Below are 12,916 nucleotides of genomic sequence, written 5' to 3'. Positions count from 1 at the left end.
AATAGAAATATCAGGTATGAGGGTGGAAGTCAAACATTAAAAGTCAATGTCATGAGTACTATTGGTTCTTTTGGTTTATTCTAGACTTCCTTCCTTGAATACTTTTGCCCCTAGATATATTGATATTAATAGTTGAAAAAATGTAGTTTTCTTTCTCTGCTTTCCTCAGGAAAAAAAAAAAAATTAAACCCATTTCCTTAGCAGCTAATCAATCATATCTTGTTTAAATGATCAAAAACCTTAGAAGTTATGTGTACATGTAATGGCTTTTATGAAGTGATAACAGATGTATGAAATGTCTGCAAAACCTACAGATTGCAATTCTGTGACCTCCCTTCATTTGTAGTGTTCATAATAAAAACATAATTATAATGTACTCTGCCTACATTATGCTTGAATAAAATACTCCCAACAAAAATATCTGCAAAAGTCAACACATTAAACCCAATGCACTGTATTATTTATTACAATAAAGCATGTTTTAAGGATGACTAATGCCTCCAAGGAATAAAATGGAGATTAGGCAAGAGTGTGATTAACATGGATGCCCAAGAAAGTTACATTCTCCATTCATTCTCCGCAGGGTGCACAACCACCTAAAAGTAAAACAAATACCTTCTAGAGCAGAAAAGTTTCCATTTGGAATGAAATGCTTATAATAACAAATTGTGTTTGTTTTTACCATCACATCTTGACATATAGAAGAGTAGTATTTCCTCATCACATTTCTTTCAGTAATAAGCTCCCTTTGACAAGGATTATATTTTGCCATTGAGAAGCATTCAAATGGAAATATAGAACACAGAAATATAATGAAAATGATATCTATTGAAAATTCTAAAAAGGAATTGAAAAATAATGCTGTATAATGATGTAATAGTTTATTCAGCAAATTAAGTGGGTTTTTAAATATATGTTTAGTTTAGTTGTTTTTCTGTTTCTTAAAAATAGCTCATTCAATTTACCCACATGTATATTAATTTTAATGCTTACTTTTAAGTCATTTCATGTGCTTTTCCTCTGGGTTTACTTTCCTTGTAGCTGAAGTACATTTGTTTTTATGTCTTTTATTGAGAGGTCATGTGTGCTAGGATTTTAGTTTTTCTATATCTTCAAGTGTTATTATATTGCCTGTATAAAAGGTAAATTAGCTGGTAATAAAATTCTGGACTAACCATCATCTTTCTTTTGTACTTTAAAATTTCATTCTAATGTTCTTCTGATCTAGTTGCTTTAGAAAGTTAGTGAGTTATCATTCAAATGTAAGTATTCTGTATTCTATATCATTATTTTTGGTATTCTGAAGTCTTATTAGGATTTTTAGAGGCAAGAATTACTTGTTCAAAAATTAGAGTAGATTTGTGATTTTCTGAAGTTTTGAAAACTTCTAATAAATTTTCTTTTTGAACATCAGTGCTACTGTATTTCCCCCTTTCTCTTGTTTCTGGAACTCCTGTTAGATGACTATTGAGTCCTGTCATCTATATTTCAGTTTTCTTGTTGCTCCTTCATACACACACATGTGTATAAACATATATTTGATTTTGAGGTAGACTTCTGATGGAATTCCCTAATATTACCAATTAATTTTTAGGCCTCCTGTTGATCATATCTAATTGAGAATTTATCCTATTTATTTTAATTTTTAAATTACATATTTTAATGGGTTCTTTTTTTAAAAGAAATCACATATTTTGCTTCATTCATGAGAGTTCCTATTTTATATGTTTTGGATTCTTTTTTAATAAAGATTTAGCATTCATTTTCCTCTCTAAGTACCACAATTGAACTTACTTTGAAGTATTCTTCAAAATATTCTACATATAAATTTCATATGTAAGAAAGTCCTATTCACATTGCTTGATTCTATACTATTTATTTTCTTAGCATTAGATTTCTGCAAATAGTTTCAAATTTGAATTGATGTTTTCTTTTAATTGAGAGAGATGATTTATGGTTTTATTTTTGTTCTTTCTCTTTGTGCGTACTTATTTTGTCTATTGTTTTCTTACATTGAACCCAGCCAATCTTTTGAAACCCAACTTCTGAATCAAATTTTATAATAGCAATTCAGTATTTTTGCATCTTGCTGATACTAGGATTATCACAGGTTGTCAAAGAGACAGCTAATAGTTTTTTTTTTTTTTTTCAGTTTTCTATTTTGTCTTCCAACATATCTTCCTATAAATTCTTCACTTATTTATACATAATGTAAATTCCAGGCAGTTTCAAGAACTTTTTTCTCTTCCCAATCATACTTAGCTTGATCTTGACTCTGTCTTTGCTCTTGGTCTTTTCCTCATCTAAATTTCACTTATATCCTCCTGCTTAAATCTTACCTCTAATTTAGTGCTGTAATAAACACTACCTTTTCTAGGAAGTTTTTGCTAATCACTCAAATTCTGAATAACATCTTTTCCTTTCGAGGACTATAGAATTTAAAACATCATATAACTTTTCCCTCATAATTATCTGAATAGTTGTCTTATTTCATCTGCTAGATTACAAATAAATTCAAATCTATATTACATAACTATATTTCCTTGAAGTACAAAGAATCATGCCTCATGACCTCTGTAAGAATTTCTTTTATTGAATTTAATATATTCATCAGAAACTAAGATATTTGTTTTTTGTTTTTTTTTAATTTCAGTTATTGCTATAATGACTACTTTTGATTAATTTAAATATCTTTCTAGTGCTCTGTGACTTCCTGTGTCTTCAAGTTTTCCATATTTTCTTTACATACATTTATAAATTCATTGATTGTAAGACAATTTCTGTCTAATAAAACTTTACAAACTTTCAGGGAAAATACAGACTTGAAGATTCTAATTTTTAACCTCTCAAATCCCTATTAAAATGACCCAAATCATATAAAAATGCCATGGGTATTCATTTTGTTAAATTGAAGGGGTGCCATTTACACAATTAAATCCTAGGAAATTTTTCAGTGATTTCCTAAAGAGGGGATCTGATTGAATAAAGACAAAGATACATGTCAGTAATTTCTCCAAACAAAGCACATGGCAAGCCTGAATTTGTGGAGAGATATGCTAGCAAATCTCTACTATACCACCTCATTTAGAGGAGAATAACTTGAGGAAGTTACTGGCTACAAGGTCTGTCAAGAATACATTACTTATTTTACAACCATCTCAGTAAAGTTTGAAGTAGCAGCCCTTTGAGTCCTCATCTTTCAAGCTGTGACCATGACAAGCAAAAAAGCTAACCATGCTGTAGAGGTTTTTCCTGATTAGGCTGACAGGGACACTAACTACAAAGCTAGTCAGGGAAACTTACATAGCATGTGTACATGGCTCAATGGAAATAAAAATTTCCAGTCTGGCCCCAGGTTAGTAGCTCCAACAAGCACATACAAGAAATAATTTGATCACTGGCATTTGTTTTGTGCTTATCATGTATGAGACATTTTTATAAGCAATTTTCCAAGAGAAGCCTTCATTGACTACTCTATAAAAAGTTGTACTTCAACTTTGTTATCTCTGTGTGGATAATTCCATATCCAATCAAGCAAATAAAACAACAACAAATACAAGGTCATGACTCCATGACTGAGATTCATAGTTATAAATCAAAATCACACTATAATCTCAACTGATTATTTTTGATTCTAAAAAATAGATGGCTTTTTGTGTAGCACATTTCCTTAATGAAACTTGATAGATCAAAAAGTGAGCTTTGAGCACATGGGTGTATATTAGGAAGATTGTAGAAATCATTTTTTTTCTATATAAAAAGTAAAAATAAAGTTAAAAAGTGAAGTTAAAAAGTCAAAAGTGAAATTCTTATAGAGGACTTGGAAGTAGGACAATGGAGTGAAGGAAACGGGTTTCTGAGAAGAGATAGAATAGAGAAGAAATTCAAATTATTAGAGGATTGTTCATAGGTTTTAGAGCAAAGATGCCAAATTTCAATTGTTAAATTACCACTATATTGAAATAGCATTCATTTGTTCCAAACATTAGTAAATATTATCTTTCGTATATACACAGTCTGGTGGAGATGGTATTTTGAAGGACTAATGGGATAAGGATAGTGTTCAGCATGAAAGAGAGAAGTAGAGGAAGAAAAGGGAAACAACTGATTGGGAGGGGCATGTTTGAACTAACATTACTAGAAGAATTAAAAAGCAAACCCCTGTGTATATTTGTGTGTGGATGAGGGAGGGAGGCGGGGCAGGGGGAAGAGAGAGAGAAAGAGAGAGATACTGAAAATATGAAGATCATTCAATAAATTCTCAATTCCTGAAGAATAAAATCAGAATTACTGTGGCTTTTAATCCAGTTTCAATGTTCTTTCCCAAACTTATTCCACATCATGCCCTTCCTTCAAGTCAAATGCTACATTGATCCTGCAATCAGAAATGTCCTTTCAGGGTTGACCTCAAATGATATCAACTCTTTTTTTTACAAACTTTCTTGATTTTCATAAAGTTTCATTTGTACTTATATTATGATGTTCATCTCTTTCTACATGGTATAAATTTGCTTTCATAAGTTATGTTCACTGCTAGACATCATTTCCTTCCAGATTTCATTGACATCTGCTTTAGTAGCACAGTTTTTTTAAATAATACATACATAAAAAATATTTGTTAAATATTTTAAAAATGGACAATAAGAAAATATTTTATTTAAAAGTGATAAATTTTAATACTATTTCACTATACATGATGTTAAATAGTTTGAAAGTCATATTATATTATCTGATAAAAATATAATGATATAATGGTATGTCATATGAAAAATAAAACTTAATGGGTCAAAAGTGAGCTTTGAGCACATGGGTGGATGTTAGGAAGATTGTAGAAAGATTATTGTGAGAAATTTATTGTGAGAACATCATTGTATGAAAATTATTGTGCTTTTCAGAAAGCAATAGGTACATAAAGATTAGTGCTTTACAGATAAATGCAATCAGAGGACATATAGATTTTTTTAGAATTAAAATTGGAAGGATTTTCTTTTATTAGAGACATTTTAAGACTCCTCTCATCCCCTAATGTGATTTGTTACAAATTGAATACTTTTAGACTTTGCAGATATTTGTCTGATTTACAACTAGGACTTTATATTAGTTTCATGTATGTTCAAAGCTACGTTTATTGAATGGTAAATATTTGTATTAGTCTGGTTGCCATAATATGATAGCATAGCCTGGTTGGCTATGATATCACATAGCCAACAGAAATGTATTACACAACAGAAATGTATTTTTCACAGTTCTGGAGGCTGAAAGTTTGGGATCAGAGTGCCAGCATGGTTAGGTTCTGGTGAGGGATCGCTTTCCTTTTTAGAGATAGCTACCTTCTCACTTTGTCCTTACACGGAGGAGAGAGAGAGGGCTCTGATCTCTCTTCCTCTTTTTATTATATAGGGACCTATTCCCATCATGGAGTCCCCACTCTTATGACCTCATCTAAACCTAATTGCCACTTAAAGGTCCTACCTCCAAATGTTACCACACTGAGGATTAGGGCTTTAATTTATGCATTTTGAGAGGACACAAATAGTCCATAATAGCATGATTGTGGTGTTTTTAAATGTTTATTTGTTTGACAGTCATATAGTACTTTCTAAGTGCCAGGTACTGATCTACACATACATTAATTCATTTAATAATCATAACAGCCATTTGAGATAGACATAATATCCCCATTTCCAAATTGATCAAATTGAAATACAGAGACATTAAATAATTTACTCAAGTATACGCAGCAAATCCCCAAACTGAGATTTATATCCAGACTTTCTGACTCTAAAATTGGGATGGTAACATTATACTATCAAACGTTGATTATTTGTTCTAGTTAAACCTATTTTTATGTTCAGGTGTTGTTTATCAAAATCATTGTGGATGAGTAGAAAGAACACTAAAATTTGGAGTCAGAATACTTGGCATAAATAAATGTTTTTGTTTTTGTTTTTTTTAACACTGTCCAACACTGTCCTTTATATAAGAATCACCTTTAGAGCTTTAAATATATCATTCCTAGGTCTCAGCCCCATAGATTCTGATGTAATTAGTCTGAGATAGGGCCTAGGCATTGTTATATATTCATAGCACTCCAGGTGACTTGAATGTGTTGATGGGAGTTGGACAATACTAGAGAAGTAGAGAAACCACAGGAATAAATGCTTATATACTAATTTACAGATTTAAGATCTTGAGATCATAACCTCGCAAAACATGAGGTTCCTAATCTGTGAAATGGAGATCAAAACCTATCTTACTACCTCCCATGAGTTTGGTAATATATAAATGAAAAAATGTATATATACACATTTTATCAATTACTACTTACATGCAAATAAATTATTGTTCTTACATTGTTTCTTGCTTCCTTTATCACAAAATGTCAGTGTTGCTCCCGATTATCTAATTCTAAAGCAACAAGAGTCAACACAAAAAACATTGTCAAAGAAGATCTATACCATACTGAAACATGGTGACTTTCAGCTATGTCAGATATTTCTTTCTACATCTTCAATGTAAATATTGCAATAGCTCCTATTGTGATTACACTTTTGAAAACTTTTCCTTGTGATCTTTTTTACAGTTGACATGATTTGTCTTGCTAGTATGAAAGCTTTCATATGTAAAATATAATATATGGAGGTAATGGGTAGATAATCATATAAGTGAACTTTGTAATTATTTTCAAACTTACTTGCTTTGATTATGGGGGCAAATTCTAAATGTAACTCTAAAACTGTCAATGTGGCAGTGATTGCCACATACATACTCCTTTTTTATATGTGTAGGGCACACTGGAGAAAAGTGTAAAGAAATACTGTTCTGATCTTTTTAATGAACCTTTCAGTGGTATTACTCTGAAAGCATGGGTGTTTCTTTTATATTATAACCAATTCGCTGCTTTATTTTTAGCATTTCCATTCCTTTTCGTGATTTAGTTTTAAGATAATTGATAAACAAGTTTCAATATAGATGGAATTAGCACTATAATCTTTCCTGTTTCTTGGCCACTGAATGAACTGTCCCTAATTTTTGAGCAAATCCAAACACTTTCCACTCATGAGGTAATATAAATAATGTGGATTTACTAGAAAGGATTATGAATTTCTTCAAGCCTATGTTCAATTAAGTTTAGTGGTCATCATATCTTTCTAAATTTCAAGTATGTGTTGTACCAATTGATGTGTTTAAAAAACAGCCATCACAGATGATGGAACTAGTTTTATTTAAATGTAAAATTTGCAGATATAGAGTTATCCAGGTCATGGCTTTGGCAGAAAAAAGATATGTCACATGTAATTGAGAATTCAAAGAAATCAAATTATCAAATTACTTACCAACTCATCTCTACCTATATCTGGCTCTTTCATTCTGGGTAGAAGAGTTGACTCTCTGCCTTGCTTTCTCCAAGCTGTATTAGCTGCAGTGTAAGAGCTATCAACCTCATAGACTCTATTTCTATCAATAAATGATATATGTACTACTTCATGGCAAAGCTTGCCACTTTTACCACCTCATATTCAGCCCTTGATGAGCAGAAGGCTGGCCTTTGGTTTTATAGTTAAACAACTGCCAATGTCAAAACATTTTTCCCCTTTTTCTGAAGATACATTTTTCTCTTGGGCTGTAGCAATGTCCTTTTTCCAGGGCTAACTCGAGAAAACTCTCTTAACAATCTGATGGCTTATTAAACTCAAATGTGAAAGTGCTTCATTGAATCTGTGAAGTAGATTATTTCATGGGTTTATCAGATATAGGGACTTCTGATTTGCTTTCATGAGCAATTCATTGGACAGTGTTGCTGGGTGTTTCTATAGCTGTTTGGTTTTGCTTTATAAAATGTGCTGATTATAACATTTTACATAAGAACATGAATCATGTTTGAATAAATTGCTGAAAAGCAAAGGGAGACAACAACAAATACATGAACATTTTGTGAACAAGATGCTCCTTGTGTTAAACTGTTTTCTATGTAAATTTTTCTTCCTTGGCAATATTATTCTGCTCAGTTTTAAATTACAATGGCACTATAGATATTTTATATTTATATTTTATTTTTGCAGGGGCTTTGCAAACCTCATTTTTAACAGTAAGGAAAACAAAAGTGGAGAAAGAGAGACATAATTCACATAAAAATACTGTTAATTAATAACAGACTCAAGATTAGTACTCAAGTCTTCTCATATTCTGTTTCATTTCCTGCTTAAACTTTAAACTTCTCTTCCAGGAAGTCTATTTTAGAGAAATATATAAGAATACCTATTTCCTAGTGACTGAATTTTCACATTTAATTAATTTGCTTGTTGCTGTTGCAAAGCACACATATAAAAAATAAAATAAAGTTCAAACAAACATGCATTTTTCCCGTAAATATTAATATTTTGCACAGAGTAAATATTTATTATGTTCCTTTCCATCTTAAAAAACATTAACTTTGCTGTACTTTGTGCAAATGACATGTTTTTAACACATCAATATAATTTTGTTTAATTTATGTGCTGCAGCTGTCAACTGCATGCAAATCCTGTTAGGGCAATGATATGGAAACCTATCCCTGAAATCTTGTTAAAAATACCTCTGGGAATTCATATTCATATCCATTTAAGAGAGTGGATGAACAGAATCTGCCTAACGTAATTGGAGGAAAAATCAATAAGGTTCTCTTATAACTGTTCTCATTGCCTTCTGGTTATTGTTAGCACAGTGAATATAAAGAAAGAACTATTTCTAGTTTTTAATTTGTTCTGTTTATTTTCAAAATTGATTTTAGGTTAAAATACTAAAATTCTATTTTAGTTTAAAAAAGACAAATATTCTATGCATTTTTGATACAGATTCATACCTGGAATGTTAATTGAAGACTAATTAAGCCATCTTTTTCCTATACAACAGCCATTTACAAAAGTACCTTAGAGATGAGATGATAGAATGAACCTCTCATTTTGTAGGACTCTGGAGTTTAGAGGAAGTAGGTGCTACTCAAGGTTATTCAGTTAAGGAGCAAGACAAAACTTTCACCTATGGATTTGACATCTCAGGGCACTTTTTCTACCCTACTGCAGTGTTGGATGGCATAAATGTCTTGACTACAGCTTAATCTTTGATCTATTCAGAAACATTTTATTATATAATAATAGTTATTCAAATTAAAAGTATTTATGGATTAAAAATAGATGAATGTTTTCATTTAGAATATTTTTAAAGACAAATTCTAATGATATCAAGTTGACACTTTGTTATTAAAATTCAAAGACTATTATAGGCATATTAATAGGTACGTGATCTATTTGAAATTTAAAGTCATACAATTGTAATGGCAAACACTTAACCAAAAAAAAGTTCAAAAGTTGCTCATTGGGATAGGATTTGTAAGCCAGTTTAAAAAGGCTCCAAATTACTCTCATTCTATGTGTCTCTGAAGCCAAAATAGTGACTAAATTTGCTAAATGCAGACTCAAAGTTGATGAAACAGTTTTGGGAAAATACAGAACTATTTTAGGGGTTGAAAGAGACTGCTTAAAATTAATATCGTGAGTGTTACTCAATTATAATCTTTTAATTATAATGTTACTCAAAGATATAAAGCATAATCTTATGAACGTAAACCTGCAAGGTGATATCTTGTGGTATAAATTTGATGGCTTTCCTTACTTACCTAAATTACACTATCCTCAAATAATTATATGCAATTTCAAATTACTTACTTTTTACAAAATCTTTGAGAAAACAATGTCAAGCATTTGATTCTTTAGATGGGTCCATTATTTCAGTAGATCAGAGTGAAATACATTAACTGATTCATGACAGAAAATATGGTTTTAAGTTTGTGATTGTTTAGGAAAAGTCCTATGTGAATTTCCCGTTAACTGTTTTTTTTTTAAAAAGCTTCAAATATCCCTTTGTTTTGTTTTTTATTCTGCTGACAAGAAGAAGAAAAAAAAATGTAGTTACGTGATTGTGAGCTGTGAGAGTATAAAATTTGGTACTATCAGCTAATCAGTATTCTCCGTCATCTGTTCTCACTTCAATCTCAAAAATGTAAAGGCATTTCTGAAGTACTACTTTCTCTGTTTATCTGAAGGTTATATTCAAATTCTTAGCTTTCCTAAAATCAAGTACATATCAAAAACTCAGAACCCATATATCACCATGCTTTATTTTTATTTTTCACAATAGGATGTATTTTTCCCAGTCAGACATTCATTAGATCTGTTAAATTTCTTTACCAAGTTCTAGATGATATCAAAATATGACCATAGCATTGAGTCATACAGATGACTGCAACAAAGTATGAATGATTTGAAACCAAATATGCTATACTATTCAATGGCTCACATTTTAAATAGAGAGTGGAATGTCATATCTATAATTTAATTCAATGAACTTTTATGTAATGGTACATACTGCTATTTATGTTTCAAGCAATATAGTCACAAAATTCTCGCATGATAGGGATTGTGATGCCATCACATTTCTGACTGATTTAACAACAGAAGGACCCCTCATATAAGGAATGAAAACAATGAGGGCAATGGAAAAGTTATCTGAGGAAAAAATGTGTCAAATGCTCTCAAGTAAATTAAATTTGTAAGATGTGAGATTTTTATTTTATTATGTGTTTGTAAATGCTCTTTTTGGTTGAGGTTTTCCAATCTCATTTCACTACTCTGCAAATAATGAAAAAGAATGTCAGTACCTAGGCAACCTGTTAACTCTCCTAAAGATTTTGCTGTTTAGAACTCCGTGGTTATACTAGCCACATAATGAATTGCCCCCCTTGATGTGATAAATTATGTATTAGAATAATGGACAGATCAATCAGTGGAGCTATGTAAGTGAAACACACAGCTTTTGGCAAAGCGGGGTCGGCATGTTTACATTTATCACCCAAATGCCTTGACTTTGATGTAGACCTTTGAGAGGCATTTATTAATCATGATTTCATTAAAATTTTTGGCAAACTAATGACTATCTATTTGTCAGAAATATTGCTGATGATATACTGCCAGTGTACAAAAACACTAATCTTCCTTTTGCTACTTAAACTTCTATGTGATTGTTAAAGAATAACTTGCATGAGACATCATACTTTAGGTTACCAGAAAAGTCTTGGTGTTGAGACTAATCAGATTGCCTATCTGCTGTAGAGGAGTGGTGTGTCTGAAAGGACAATCTGGTTTGAGTTCACTTTCTATACTTCATCTGCTCAAGAATGAAGAGTTTTACTTGAAAGAGAAATGATGATTTTACTGGAAAGAGGGCCTGGGATGATAAATGATATAAATTATTAGTGTTTTAATATAGTCAATGATTATACAAATTTAGAGTTTGAGAGAACTATTTCAAATATCCAAGCGTAGTTTCCTTTGTGACCTACTTTCATTCTATAAATATAAATATCTACTATGACACTAACCCTAAGCAAGACACTTTGTAGGGAAAGTATTTTTTTATCTATTTTCTTTTTCTCTTTCATAGAGAAAGGGTCTTAGTCTTGCTCAGGATGGTCTTGAACTTCTGAACTCAAGTAATCCTCCCTCCTCGGCCCCCCAGAGTGCTAGGATCACAGGCATGAGCCACTGCACCCGGCCTATGGGGAAAGTAAATTGAGCTTTTGTGGCTTCCATAACCCCAAGGAATTTACAATCAAATAGAATAGACAGAAAGTGTTTTTATGGAAAGTGAGACTAATAAGATGCACTATACATTACTGAAATACCTAAAAATAATACAATAAAAAAACAAAATTGAAATTGAATAATAATATTGTCATTTTGAAAAACGGAAGAAATCTGTGTTTGTGCTATTTCTCTATATATCATATTTAGTAGGTATGATTTATAATTAGGCTAATAACTTGAAGTTACCTGGGAGAATCTATTTCCTAGTGTATAAAAAATAATTACTGAAATAAGTTCTTGAATCAATTTCTGGGTTGAATATTAACTTTTAAGTTTGTTTTTTTATTTCTATAAAAAGCTAAATTAATATATTTTATTTACTCAAAATTAGTTAGGGAATGATTGAGTTAATTTCTTAGGTAAAAATTAGGAGCTTTATCTGATTTTATTTGTTAATTAAAATCACCAAGTTTAACCAAGGTTCTTGAGCTCCATTTTGCCAATATAAGAGTCCTAAGCCTTATACTAGTATTCGTTTCTATATTTATGACTAAATAGAAATGACCTTGACCCAGTTCTCAGACCATGGGTTTCACCAAAGAGTGTCAAGCCAAAATACCAGTGAAAAAACATGGAATTCATCAGCTGAGGAAGAGGAAAGCTTTTTAAGAGCCAAAAGCTCTTACTGAATGTTATCTGTTTTTCTCTTTGATTCTATTAATCGATTTTCATAAAATGGAGTATTTCCTTACTCTTGTTTTTGTTATTACAGATCCATTTAAACTAAAAGAACCTGTTACAAAGTGATGTGGGTTGCCTCAAAACAAGTCTTTGCTTTTTTTATTAAAATCATTTTAATTCATTTTGATTTTGAAAGTAAATATATATATAAAGTTTTATATACATACATAACTTTGTTTTTAAAAAGTAGAAATATCATGTTGACAACAGCCAAGAGAAGAGCAATCCAGTCTGAGAGTAAAGCAAAACAAACAAACAAACAAACAAAAAAGAAAACTAAAACACCCAAAACAAACAGAAAACACCAGTTTAGTCTTGTGGGGAATAAGGGTGGGGAGGAAATTTCTAAAGCATAATAGATGAGGAAGAGGAGAGTACTATTTAAAAAATGAGTAATTAAACAACAGGAAACCTCAAGAAGACTCCTGGGAGGTGTGTTTCTCCTTAAATGTTGTCTGGAGATGGCTGACTCCTCTCCCATGTTCGATCCACACTCAACATGTATCTTTCCCAGTTGATTCCAAAGTCCATTAGGGAAAAAAGGATTGTATGTT

Source organism: Eulemur rufifrons, chromosome 17, assembly GCF_041146395.1.
Source record: "Eulemur rufifrons isolate Redbay chromosome 17, OSU_ERuf_1, whole genome shotgun sequence".
Lineage (NCBI taxonomy): Eukaryota > Metazoa > Chordata > Mammalia > Primates > Lemuridae > Eulemur > Eulemur rufifrons.
This window is presented reverse-complemented; position numbering follows the sequence as displayed.